Consider the following 10611-nt stretch of genomic DNA (forward strand, 5'->3'; position numbering starts at 1 on the left):
TCCCCCCCACATTCAGATCTTAAAATATTAATCTTCTTTTCAAGTTGGTTCTCAGATTCAGCTTTATACACCTTAAACCTATCTAAAATTTTATCCTTAGTTTTGAGAAGATAGGTGTAATAATATCTGAAGTGATCGGTTATAAAAGTTACAAAATATCTCCTACCCCCGTGGGTGAGAACTCGGTTCGAGTCACACACATTACTATGAATTAATTCGAGAGGTTCGGAGTTTCTAATTATAGACTTGAAGGGTTTTTTAGTGTGTTTCCCTTGAACACAAATCTCACACTTAGATGAGGGATCATAAGATAATTTAGGAATAAGATTCAACTTAATTATTCTTTGTAAAGTTTGGAAATTTACATGTCTAAGTCGTCCATGCCAAACATCACAAGATTCAACAATTTGTGCAATAGAAGATTCAGGAATTTCATTAGAACTGGAATTGATTATATTAAGTTTTGAAAGACCATTACAAATAAAACTTTTTCCTATGAATACATTGTTCTTTGTAATCACAAATTTAATGGATTTCTTTACAATCCTAAATCCAACTCTAAGGAGAAGAGATTCAATGATTAAGTTTCGGTGGAGAGAAGGAACATGATGAACGCCTTGCAGATTTAGAGCTTTCACAGAAGTCATGGTGAGCTCTATACATCAACTTCTCATTATTTGTTTGGTGGAGTCATATGCTAAGCTTATGTTTCTTCCACGTGATTCCTGATAAGTTAAAAACCAAGAGTGATCATTACAAACGTAAATATTAGCTCCAGAATCCAAGTACCAGTCAGTGGAAGAAGAGAATTTACAAGATAGAATGAAGAGGCTAATCTGAAGGAATTTGGATTTTCAATCGTGTTAACTTTGTTAGATCCATTTCCTTTTGGAGCAGGTTTGATCAGTTCCTTCTTTCGATAAAAGCAGTTGGGAGCCAGGTAATTGGTTCTACCACAGACATAGCAAAACTTTCCATCAGACATATGGCTGGAAGGATTGGGTTAGAAGATGATTTGTTAAAGAATTGCTGGTTTTTCTTGAATTTCTTCCAATTGGGTTTGAAATTCTTAGACTTAAACTTATCCTCTACCAAATTTACTTTAGCTTTCATTTCAGACTTGGTTTTGGAATTTTGTCTGTGCTGATCTTCAATACGAATAGCCTTGAGGGCTTCAGTTAATGTTAGATCTCCTTGTTTGTGTCGGAGATCTCCAGCAAATCTAGACCAGTAGGAAGGGAGTTTGTCAACCAAACATGAAACTTTGAAGTCATCAGTAAAGGAGTTTCCCTTTGATTGGAGGTGGTGACGAAGAAAATCTTGGAATTCATGAATTTGTTCATTTATAGGTTTGTCATCAACCATCATGAACTTATTGAAGGAAGAGGAGGTGAAACGCAAAATTCCGGCATCATCAAAGCCATATTCCGTTTCAAGAGCTTTCCAAGGTCTAGCACTTTAAACTCATAATATATGTCATAAAGGTTGTCTACAAGTGCACTAAGGATCCTATGGCAACAGTGCTAGTTAATTTCTTTTGGCTTCATAGAACTAGAGAATGAACTAGCACCAGAAGCAGAAGTGGAAGGAGTATGTTTAGATTCAGGTTGAGGACCATAGATAGGAGAGTTGGAGGTCACAGGTTGAGAACCACTAGATGAAGAATCAGGAGTGTCTATAGCAGATAACAGGACTAGAGTAGTGAGCCAGTATCTCATCTGATTAGCCCACCGTTTGTAGTTAACACCGGTGAACTTCTCAGGTTTAACACCCTTAGAATGATCAATGTTAGCCATAAGTCCGATACAAGTTAACTAGTCTAGATATTTTGAAATCTGATAGGAATGAAAGTTTTGTTAATACCACTCGACTAGCTACTTAGGAGAGTATGACTTTAGATGATGTATTTGATGCAAGATTATTTATGAACTATTAATATTAACTAGCAAATATGAAGCAGAACAACATAAATTAGCTGTTTGCGTCGGAAATTATTTTATTTGCTGAGCACATTACTAATCGTTTATCGAATACAATAAATTTAAAGAAACAAGCCTTTTTTATAAGATCTCTTGTTACAAACAAATAACCTCCTAGAAACACACGCAGAGGACGTTTATCACCCGATATTTGCGTAGGATCTTTGCCTATAACGGGGGTGCGTTAGCCCGTGGACAACCGAATCACAGATCCAAGTTGAATCGTGAAGAAGGCTTAAGGTCAATGTTTCGTTTTAGAAACAAAGACAGAAGTGGATATCTTAGCAAAGTAAGATAAAACACTCTTCTCAAGATCAAGTCAAAGCTTAGATCTCGAGGAAACGCCGAAGGCTCTTGAAAGTAGTTAAAAACAATGAAGACTCTTTCTCTCTTGCTCAAAATCACCAAATTGCTTAAATCTCTGTCTTTTCTGCCCTCCTCCTCGTGCGTATGGGTGATAGGAAAGCATTTAGTCCCTAGAAGCAGTTACTGAAATATAAGATCAAAACCAAACCAACTTGACAGCCCCCTATTTCTGAGACACGTTCTGTGTCTCGGAAGGAGTTCTGTCAGCCAGTTTTGTAACCGACATTCCCCCGTTTTAATGTCATTATCTCTGCAGTTATGGGCGTATTTTACATTTGTAATGGCCCTCCCACGTTCACACATGATCCCTAGCAGTTATGAAGTCACGTGATCCACACAAAACCCAAGAAACCCGCCAACGGAAGTGTGAAAATCCCCCATAGTTTCCGAGACACATTCTGTGTCTCGAAAACTATGAGTTGTCTCATAGCTTCCGAAACACATTCTGTGTCGCGGAAACTATGAGTTATCTCATAGTTTCCGAGACAAAGAAACTCATAGTTTCCGAGACAACTTCCTTATCTCGGAATTTGTGTGACGCATGATTGTTATTTTATAGTTTTGTACATTCCTCAATCACTTTTTGACATCGGATGGTCCTCTTTGACTCGGATGATGACATTTATCGTCTTTTCTTCGCTTTTAGCTGTGTACAGTAATTTATGGGCAATTTTTGACGCCTACATTAGCAATTAAGTAATAGCAAGAAATATATATAATTTTTTTCTTGAATTTAAACAGCACCAAATTAACAAATTAGTTAGTTAAGGATAATTAACAGCAATTAATCAATAATAGTAACTAATTAATTACAACAGTTAACAGTAAAAGAATTAATTACAGAAGACACAAAATTTGGATTCAATAATTAGCAGATATAATATTCAATCTTCTAGAATGTTAGAAAAATATCAAATCAAGTTATAAGCATGCAAATGAATCCGAAATAAAAGAACAAAAAATCTAGCCTGATCGGGAGCAGTCGTGCAAGCACTGTCCTAGAAAATTAAGGACCAGCCTATCGCCCTAGCGCAAATGATCCCCTCCCCTAGCGATAAAAAAACCCCGGAATTGGCCGGCCTCTGTACTCGAGCGAGAGTAAAGAGCTTCTACTCAGATGAAGACGGTTGCCCAAAAAATAATAACGACAGAAATTCAATAGCGAGTTTTTGAGAGAGAGAGAGAAGACAGAAGAGAAAGCTTTTTGTTTTTTTTGTCTTTCCGAATTGGATTAGAGCTGTATATATAGGATTCAGAAGCTCAGCCAAATTTGCCACGTTCTCCCAAAAATCTCGAATCCATTTGAACTTCCTGCATTTGCTCGCACGTTTTCCGAAACGTGTGCTTATTGCCAAGTCAAAAGAAACGAGAAAACGTGTAAAATAGAGTTCGAAAAAACAACCACATGCGGTGCGGCGTGGCGCGCGCGGCGTGGCGAGGTGAGCGTGCACATATGTGTTATGAAAAGCCCAAACAATAAAAAGCTCAAAACACCCCCTTCTTGGGGACCCTCAAAGACCATTGAGAGGACAAGCAATTTAAACCCTCACCTATTCACCAACTTAGTCCATGTGGGACTACTTATTGAAGGCAAAATTGCCTTTTCTCCTTTACAATGCCAACACATATAAAGCAATGTTACTGCACTTATAATATATATATAATACAGTAAATAGTATGTATATATATATATATATATATATATATATATATAATGTGCTTGACGCGGCATATCACTTTTCAAAAATTCAAGATTCGTTGTTGGGCTGATTATTGCACTAGCCCAATTCCAATCGAACATGTTACCTTGACTCGGTCCTATGTGACCAAATCAACAGGTCTCAAGTTGTGAAAAACGAGGGAAATGTGGAAAATGAGTTTGTTAAGAGAATATCTTTCAGGGGCAATTATGAGGGGGTGGAGATGATGGATTTGACCCCTATAAAAGGAGGATCGTTCTCTTTGAGTAAACATATAATCAAATTCAAATTCTCTACCTATTACTGGAGCCCCCTTAAAGAAATCTGCCACTCTTTCTCTTCTATGCAGCTGATCAATGGTATCAGAGCCGGTGTTTCCTTCTTCTCCGTTTTGCTCTGTTTGCCATTTTTTCAAGCTTTAAAGTAAAGCCTACAACCCATTCCATCCACCCCGTGACCCACTCCCAACATATCAACGTCTCAAAGTTAAGAGTCGGCCTACAGTCATAGCCTACAACCTATTCACCATACACCTACCTATTCATACCGGCCTACTGTTCATCCAACCTAGCTTGTTCATACCCGGCTACATAAAGTTAAGAGCTGGCCTACAATCATAGCCTACAACCTAGTCACCATACACCTACCTATTCATACCGGCCTACTGTTCATCCAGCCTAGCTTGTTCATAGCCGGCTACATCTACTTACGTTCATAGCCTATTAGGTCTGGTTGTTCAGTACTCTGCATCCACCCTATTGTTTCATAACCTAGATCCAACTTATCGTTTACTAGCCTATTAGGCCTTTGTATTTGGGCTTGCTTAACCAGTGGTGTATGTTGTTTTCACACTTAAATAAATTAATATTGTGTGGGACGAGCGAAGGCCTGTTTCACCTATCCAAGTGGAGGGCACCTCGCAAAGCTGGTTTCACAGAGCAGATCATCTCCACAATTCAGACAGAACCATCTTCGACAAGTGCTGATCCAATCAACAACGCTGAGTGACAATCTTCCTCAAATTGGAGCCTCTTTCATCAACTCGGAACAGTCAGGTTCATTTATTTATTTATTTATCTAACTTTATTCTATTTTAGTATAATTGTCAATATACCAACCTTATACATTTTTTAAAATTGGATTTAGTTTTAGTTCTCTACCGAATGGCTAGTAAACTCATTCTATCAGAACTAGGAAAAATTGACAAATTTAATGACAGTAATTATGATACGTGGCATAGAAAAATGGGATATACTCTTATTCATGACAATATTGATGATGTAATCGAAACCATTTCTCCAACCATTACTGATAAATCAACACCTGAAGAAAAGAAAGGGTTTGAACGGTGAAAGTTAAAAGACAAAAAGGTAAAAAGCTTTATGCTCATGTTCATGGAAAATAACTTAATCAAAGTTTTTAAAACTTATAAGACTTCCATGGACATGTGGAATGCTATAAAAGAGAAATACGACACCTCCTCTGAAGTTAACATTCAACTCCTCTTGCATAAGTATAATTATTGTCGTATGCAAAAGGGAGACAATGTCGTAGAACATATAAATAAGATGATTATCATGGCTAAGGACTTATCCACTGCTGAGACCGAAATCCCGAAAAGAATACAAGTGGCAACCATTTTGAATAGTCACCCTCCTTCCCTTCTGGCTGCCACCACATTAAGAATGAACACTGTCGTTAAATCTGTCACTAATCTTCCAATGCACCTAGCGATAGAACTGGACTTAATAGCCAATAGGAAAGAACCAGAACTGAATATAGTACAGCAAGAGCTGAATTATGTCTGCCAGAAGCATAATGTTGGAAGCTATAAAACACTGGTCCTAGTAAACCACAACCGCGATGATCGAAATCACAATAATTCAAGAGAAAGAAAGTATCACGTGGAGCCCGTTATAATTGTGGAAAGTTCGGGCATTTTAAGCTTAATTGCCCACAATGTGAAAACAAGAGAATAATAGAGGCTATAAACATCCAGAACAAGAGGGTATTAGCAAAAGAGAATTTTTTGATGTGACGGAATGCAATGCTATGATGACGTATATCAGCGGTTAGTGGATCGATTCCGGTGCAACTAGACATATCGCAAAAGACAAGAATGGGGTCATAGAATTCACCGAGCTGAAGAAAGAAAAACAGAGAATGTATATGGGAAATAATATCTATCTCGATGTAGAAGGTATTGGTTCGTATAGATTGGATCTTAGGGACAGTATTCTTATCCTCAAAGATGTGTTCTATGCGTTAGGAATTCGACGCAATCCGATCTCTGTTCCCAGCTTGATGAAGAAAGGACTGGAAGTTAGGTTCTATAATAACCGGGTTTCTACATGCAAGAATAATAGTGTATGCTGTGGGAAAATATGTGTCCGAGCATGAATTATGCATTCTTCTAGTAGTTTGTAATAATTCTGATAATAAAATTTCGAATTTGAACTACTTGTCTTGTTATATTTCTGAGTCTGAATTGTGACATTCTAGACTAGGACATGCTAGTATTTTAAAAATGAAAGAAATTATTAGAATGAACTTGTTTCATGCACTATCTAATGTTCAATTGTCACCATGTGGACATTGTTTAACTGGTAAAATAACTTGAAAATCTTTTATTGGCGGACAAAGAGCCAATAAACTTTTAGGGTTAATACACTCGGATATTTGTGGTCTCCTAAATATCAAAACTCATAGTAATAAAGAATATTTTATTACTTTTATTGATGATTATTCTAAGTTTGCACACGTCTGATCTATCTTATATCCAGAAAATTAGAAGCTCTTAACTGTTTTAAGAGATATAAGACAGAAGTTAAAAACCAACTTGGAATAAAAATTAAAATTTTGAGAATTGATAGAGGTGGGAATATAACTCTAAAGAAATTAAAAGTTATTATATTCAATATGGAATTAAAAGGCATACAATGTCGTATATACCACAACACAATGGTGTTGCTAAAAAAAAGAACAGAACATTGCTGAATATAGTTAGATGCATGTTGTCTCATTCTAGTCTCTCTAAAAACTTTTGAGAAGCATTGTTAACTGTAAAGTACATTCTAAGTAGAATTTTCACCAAATCAGTTGTATCTACACCTTATGAATTACGGAATGGGAGGAAACCTAATTTGAGTCATCTCGGAAAGTGGGGATTTATAGCCCATGTTCTCATTTCATATCAACTTAGAGATAAGTTGGATTTTAAAACAATAAAGTGTATATTCATAGGATATTCAGAAAAATCAAAAGGTTATAAGTTTTACAATAAAGAAAAAAAATCAAAAGGTTATAAGTTTTACAATAAAGAAAAAAAATCATTGAAAGCAGAGATGCTACATTTCTAGAGAATTTAGAGGAAGAGAAACAAGTTCGAGGGGAAACAAACCTCTAACTGTAATAGATGATGATTATTACAATGTTGTTCCCACTAATGACCTTGATATTGTGAATGAACCTAACCTTGAAAATGATGAAATACCTATGAAAAATAATGTATTTCATCAATCGGTTGTAGGCAACAAAAGGCCAAGAACACAACCTTTATGGATGGATGAATATTATTTGTATTCATTGGAGTCATCCTGTTTCTCGATAGATACAAATATAGAAGAACAAGATCCCTTAACCTTTTCTGATGCGATAAAATCGCATGAATCAGCTTTATGACTAGAATCCATGAGAGAAGAACTTGATTCTATAGAAAAGAACAAGGTATGAGAGTTATGTGATCTACTAAAAAATAAAAAAATCATAGGATGCAAATGGGTGCTTAAAAAGAAATATCATGTTGATGAATCTATTGATAAATTCAAAGCACGGTTAGTTACCAAAGATTACAACCAGAAAACAGGAATAGATTTTCAGGAGACGTATTTTCCTGTAGCTAAATTTGCATCCATTAGAATTATTTTGGCTATTGTTGCATATCTTGATTTGGAATTATTCCAAATGGATGTTAAAACTGCATTCCTTAACAGAGAGTTGAAGGAAGTGACATATATGCAACAACCTGAAGGTTTTCAGGTGAAAGGACAGGAACATAAACTTTACAAATTAATAAAATCTCTATATGATTTAAAACAGTCTTCTAGACAATGATATCTCAAATTTCATGATGCGATCACTAAACTTGGTTTTATTCAAAATAAATTAGATAATTATGTATATATCTTGAAAAGTAGGAGCAAATTTACTATATTATCCTTATATGTGAATGATATATTGCTCACTGGAAATGACATAGAAATGTTGAATAAAATCAAGGCAGATCTTAGCGAAAAGTTTGACACGAAAGACACGAAAGATGCATCATATATTCTTGGAATTCAAATAATTCGAGATAGAAAGTCTAGAATGCTAAGTTTAAAAGATGCATCATATATTCTTGGAATTCAAATAATTCGAGATAGAAAGTCTAGAATGCTAAGTTTAAACCAAGAAAAATATTTAAGATCAGTTCTTAAAAGGTTTGGAATGGAGAATTCTAATCTGACGCCAGCTCCGTTGGTTATGAGAAAGAGATTATGTAAAGAATAAAACCCTAAAAAGGGGCAAAAGGCATTAAATGTTTCTTATGCTCAAGCAATTGGAAGCTTGATGTATGCAATGTTGTGCACCAGACCTGATCTAGCTTATGTTGTAAGTCTAGTCAGTCGATATCAAAGTAATCCAGGACCAGCATATTGAGAAGCTGTTAAAAGGATTATGAAGTATACCAAAGGTACATTGACTCATAGATTAGTTTATCAAGCCGATTCGCTTGAACTCCTCAGTTATTCTGATGCTGATTTTGGAGGTGATAAAGATGATGAAAAGTCCACTTCGAAACACTTATTCATCTTTGGAGGAGTTTTTTCTTAGAGTAGCAAGAAATAAGGGTGTGTTGCTAGATATACGCAAGAAGCTGAATATATAGCTTGCAGCATGACAACTACACATGCTGTCTGGATAAGACGGTTTTTGATTGATCTAAATCTTAATTTGTTAAAAGAACCTATTGATATTTATTGTGATAATCAAGCAGTAATTAGCTTAATCAATAGTGACGCGATTAGCTCCAAAAGAAAACATATTGAGATCCAGTATCACTATATTCGAGATATTATAGAAAAGTAAGAAGTCAAAGTGACTTATATCCTTACTACAGACATGATTGCTAATCATTTGACAAAAAAAAAATATCAGCTGAATCTTTTATCAAACATGTAAGTTTGATGGGACTTAGAAATAAATAAGTCCAAATAAATTTTCATGAATAATGAAATCAAAATTACTCTCTATGAATAGTGGGAGTAATGGTAAGAAGAAACATCTAATCTCACAGATAGTGGGAGGCATGTCACTTGGTTAATTTGGTCAAGTGGGACATATTACCTTGATTCCGTCCTGTGTAACCAAATCAACGGCTCTCAAGTTGTGAAAAACATGGGAAATGTGGAAAATGAGTTTGTTGTGAGAAAATTTCTCAGGGGCGGTTATGAGAGGTGAAGATGATGGGTTTGGCGATGGTTCTCCTTGAGTAAACATAGAATCAAATTCAAACTCTCTACCTATTACAGAGCCCCCTCAAAGAAATCCGCCACTCTTTCTCTTCTTCTCTGCAGCCGATCATCCCAAGTTCCCAACTCAAATGTTTCAGTTTTTCAGTTGGGTTTTGTTGCAAATATTGCATTTTAGGTGCGACACCAAAAAAAAAATATGCAGTGTGCATCTCAAAATTTGTAAAATTGATGTCAAATGCGGGTGACCCCCTCTAGTTGAAAGGCTCACCGATTTCGAGAAAACCCTAAGCAAGCTCCGAAGCAGAGCCTCAGCAATCCCAATGACCCTCTCGTGGTTCCGGATCACCCAACGCGCCCTGTCCGCACCCGAACCCAGGCCCGAGACCTCGCCAACCACGTCCAAAAGCTCAGCACCGATCTCGTAAGCCTCCGCCGTCGGCAGCCCTCCTCGAAAACCGTAGTTCCACACAAAGTCCCAGGCGACGGCGTACAGATCGCGACCTTCGCTGAGGCTGAGGAGAGAGAAAGAGGAGGAGGAGGAGGAGGAGAGAGAGACAGCGGGTGCGCATTTGGGTCCGCAGAACTGGGTGAATGTAAGGAAAGTGAGGGTCTTATGGTTCTTTTCATAAGAGACTTTATTCGTTGGGCTTTACCAGGCCCAAACTTACTAGAAGTTGGACCCTCTGACTGAAAGGAAAATGGGCTAGACGTGGGAGGAGCAGTTGCTCGGCCTGCTTCAGCCCGTTTTTATTCCCCGCTCCCCGCCCTCTGCCTTGCTTTGGGGATAAGATTCTATACTTATATTGTTTGACTAGCAAAACAAATCACCGCTTTTTATCAGATCACGCATCATGATGTGACTCTGGAAATTCCGTGACCAAACATATTATGGGCATCGTGATCCTCTGTGCATGACAGGCACTGGCGAGTGTGCAAAATATTCGTTCAAGATTTCTGCTGTAATCAAACATTTTGAGGATTTTTTTTTTTTTTAATGTGGATTGCTGTGCTGGGGAAATTAAATACAAAAGAGGCCTTTGTTGAAAAGGA

General features: G+C 36.8%; 1 long non-coding RNA gene across 1 annotated transcript in view; it reads right to left on the minus strand.

The window, feature by feature from the left end:
• Nucleotides 1–9913, minus strand: part of LOC109849111 — a 21163-nt gene extending 11250 nt beyond the window's left edge. The window contains exon 1 of the long non-coding RNA XR_002249002.1: nucleotides 9830–9913. This is a non-coding gene — a long non-coding RNA (uncharacterized LOC109849111). The remainder of the gene's footprint in view (nucleotides 1–9829) is intronic.

Source organism: Asparagus officinalis, chromosome 1 (genome assembly GCF_001876935.1).
Source record: "Asparagus officinalis chromosome 1, Aspof.V1, whole genome shotgun sequence".
Classification (NCBI taxonomy): Eukaryota; Viridiplantae; Streptophyta; class Magnoliopsida; order Asparagales; family Asparagaceae; genus Asparagus; species Asparagus officinalis.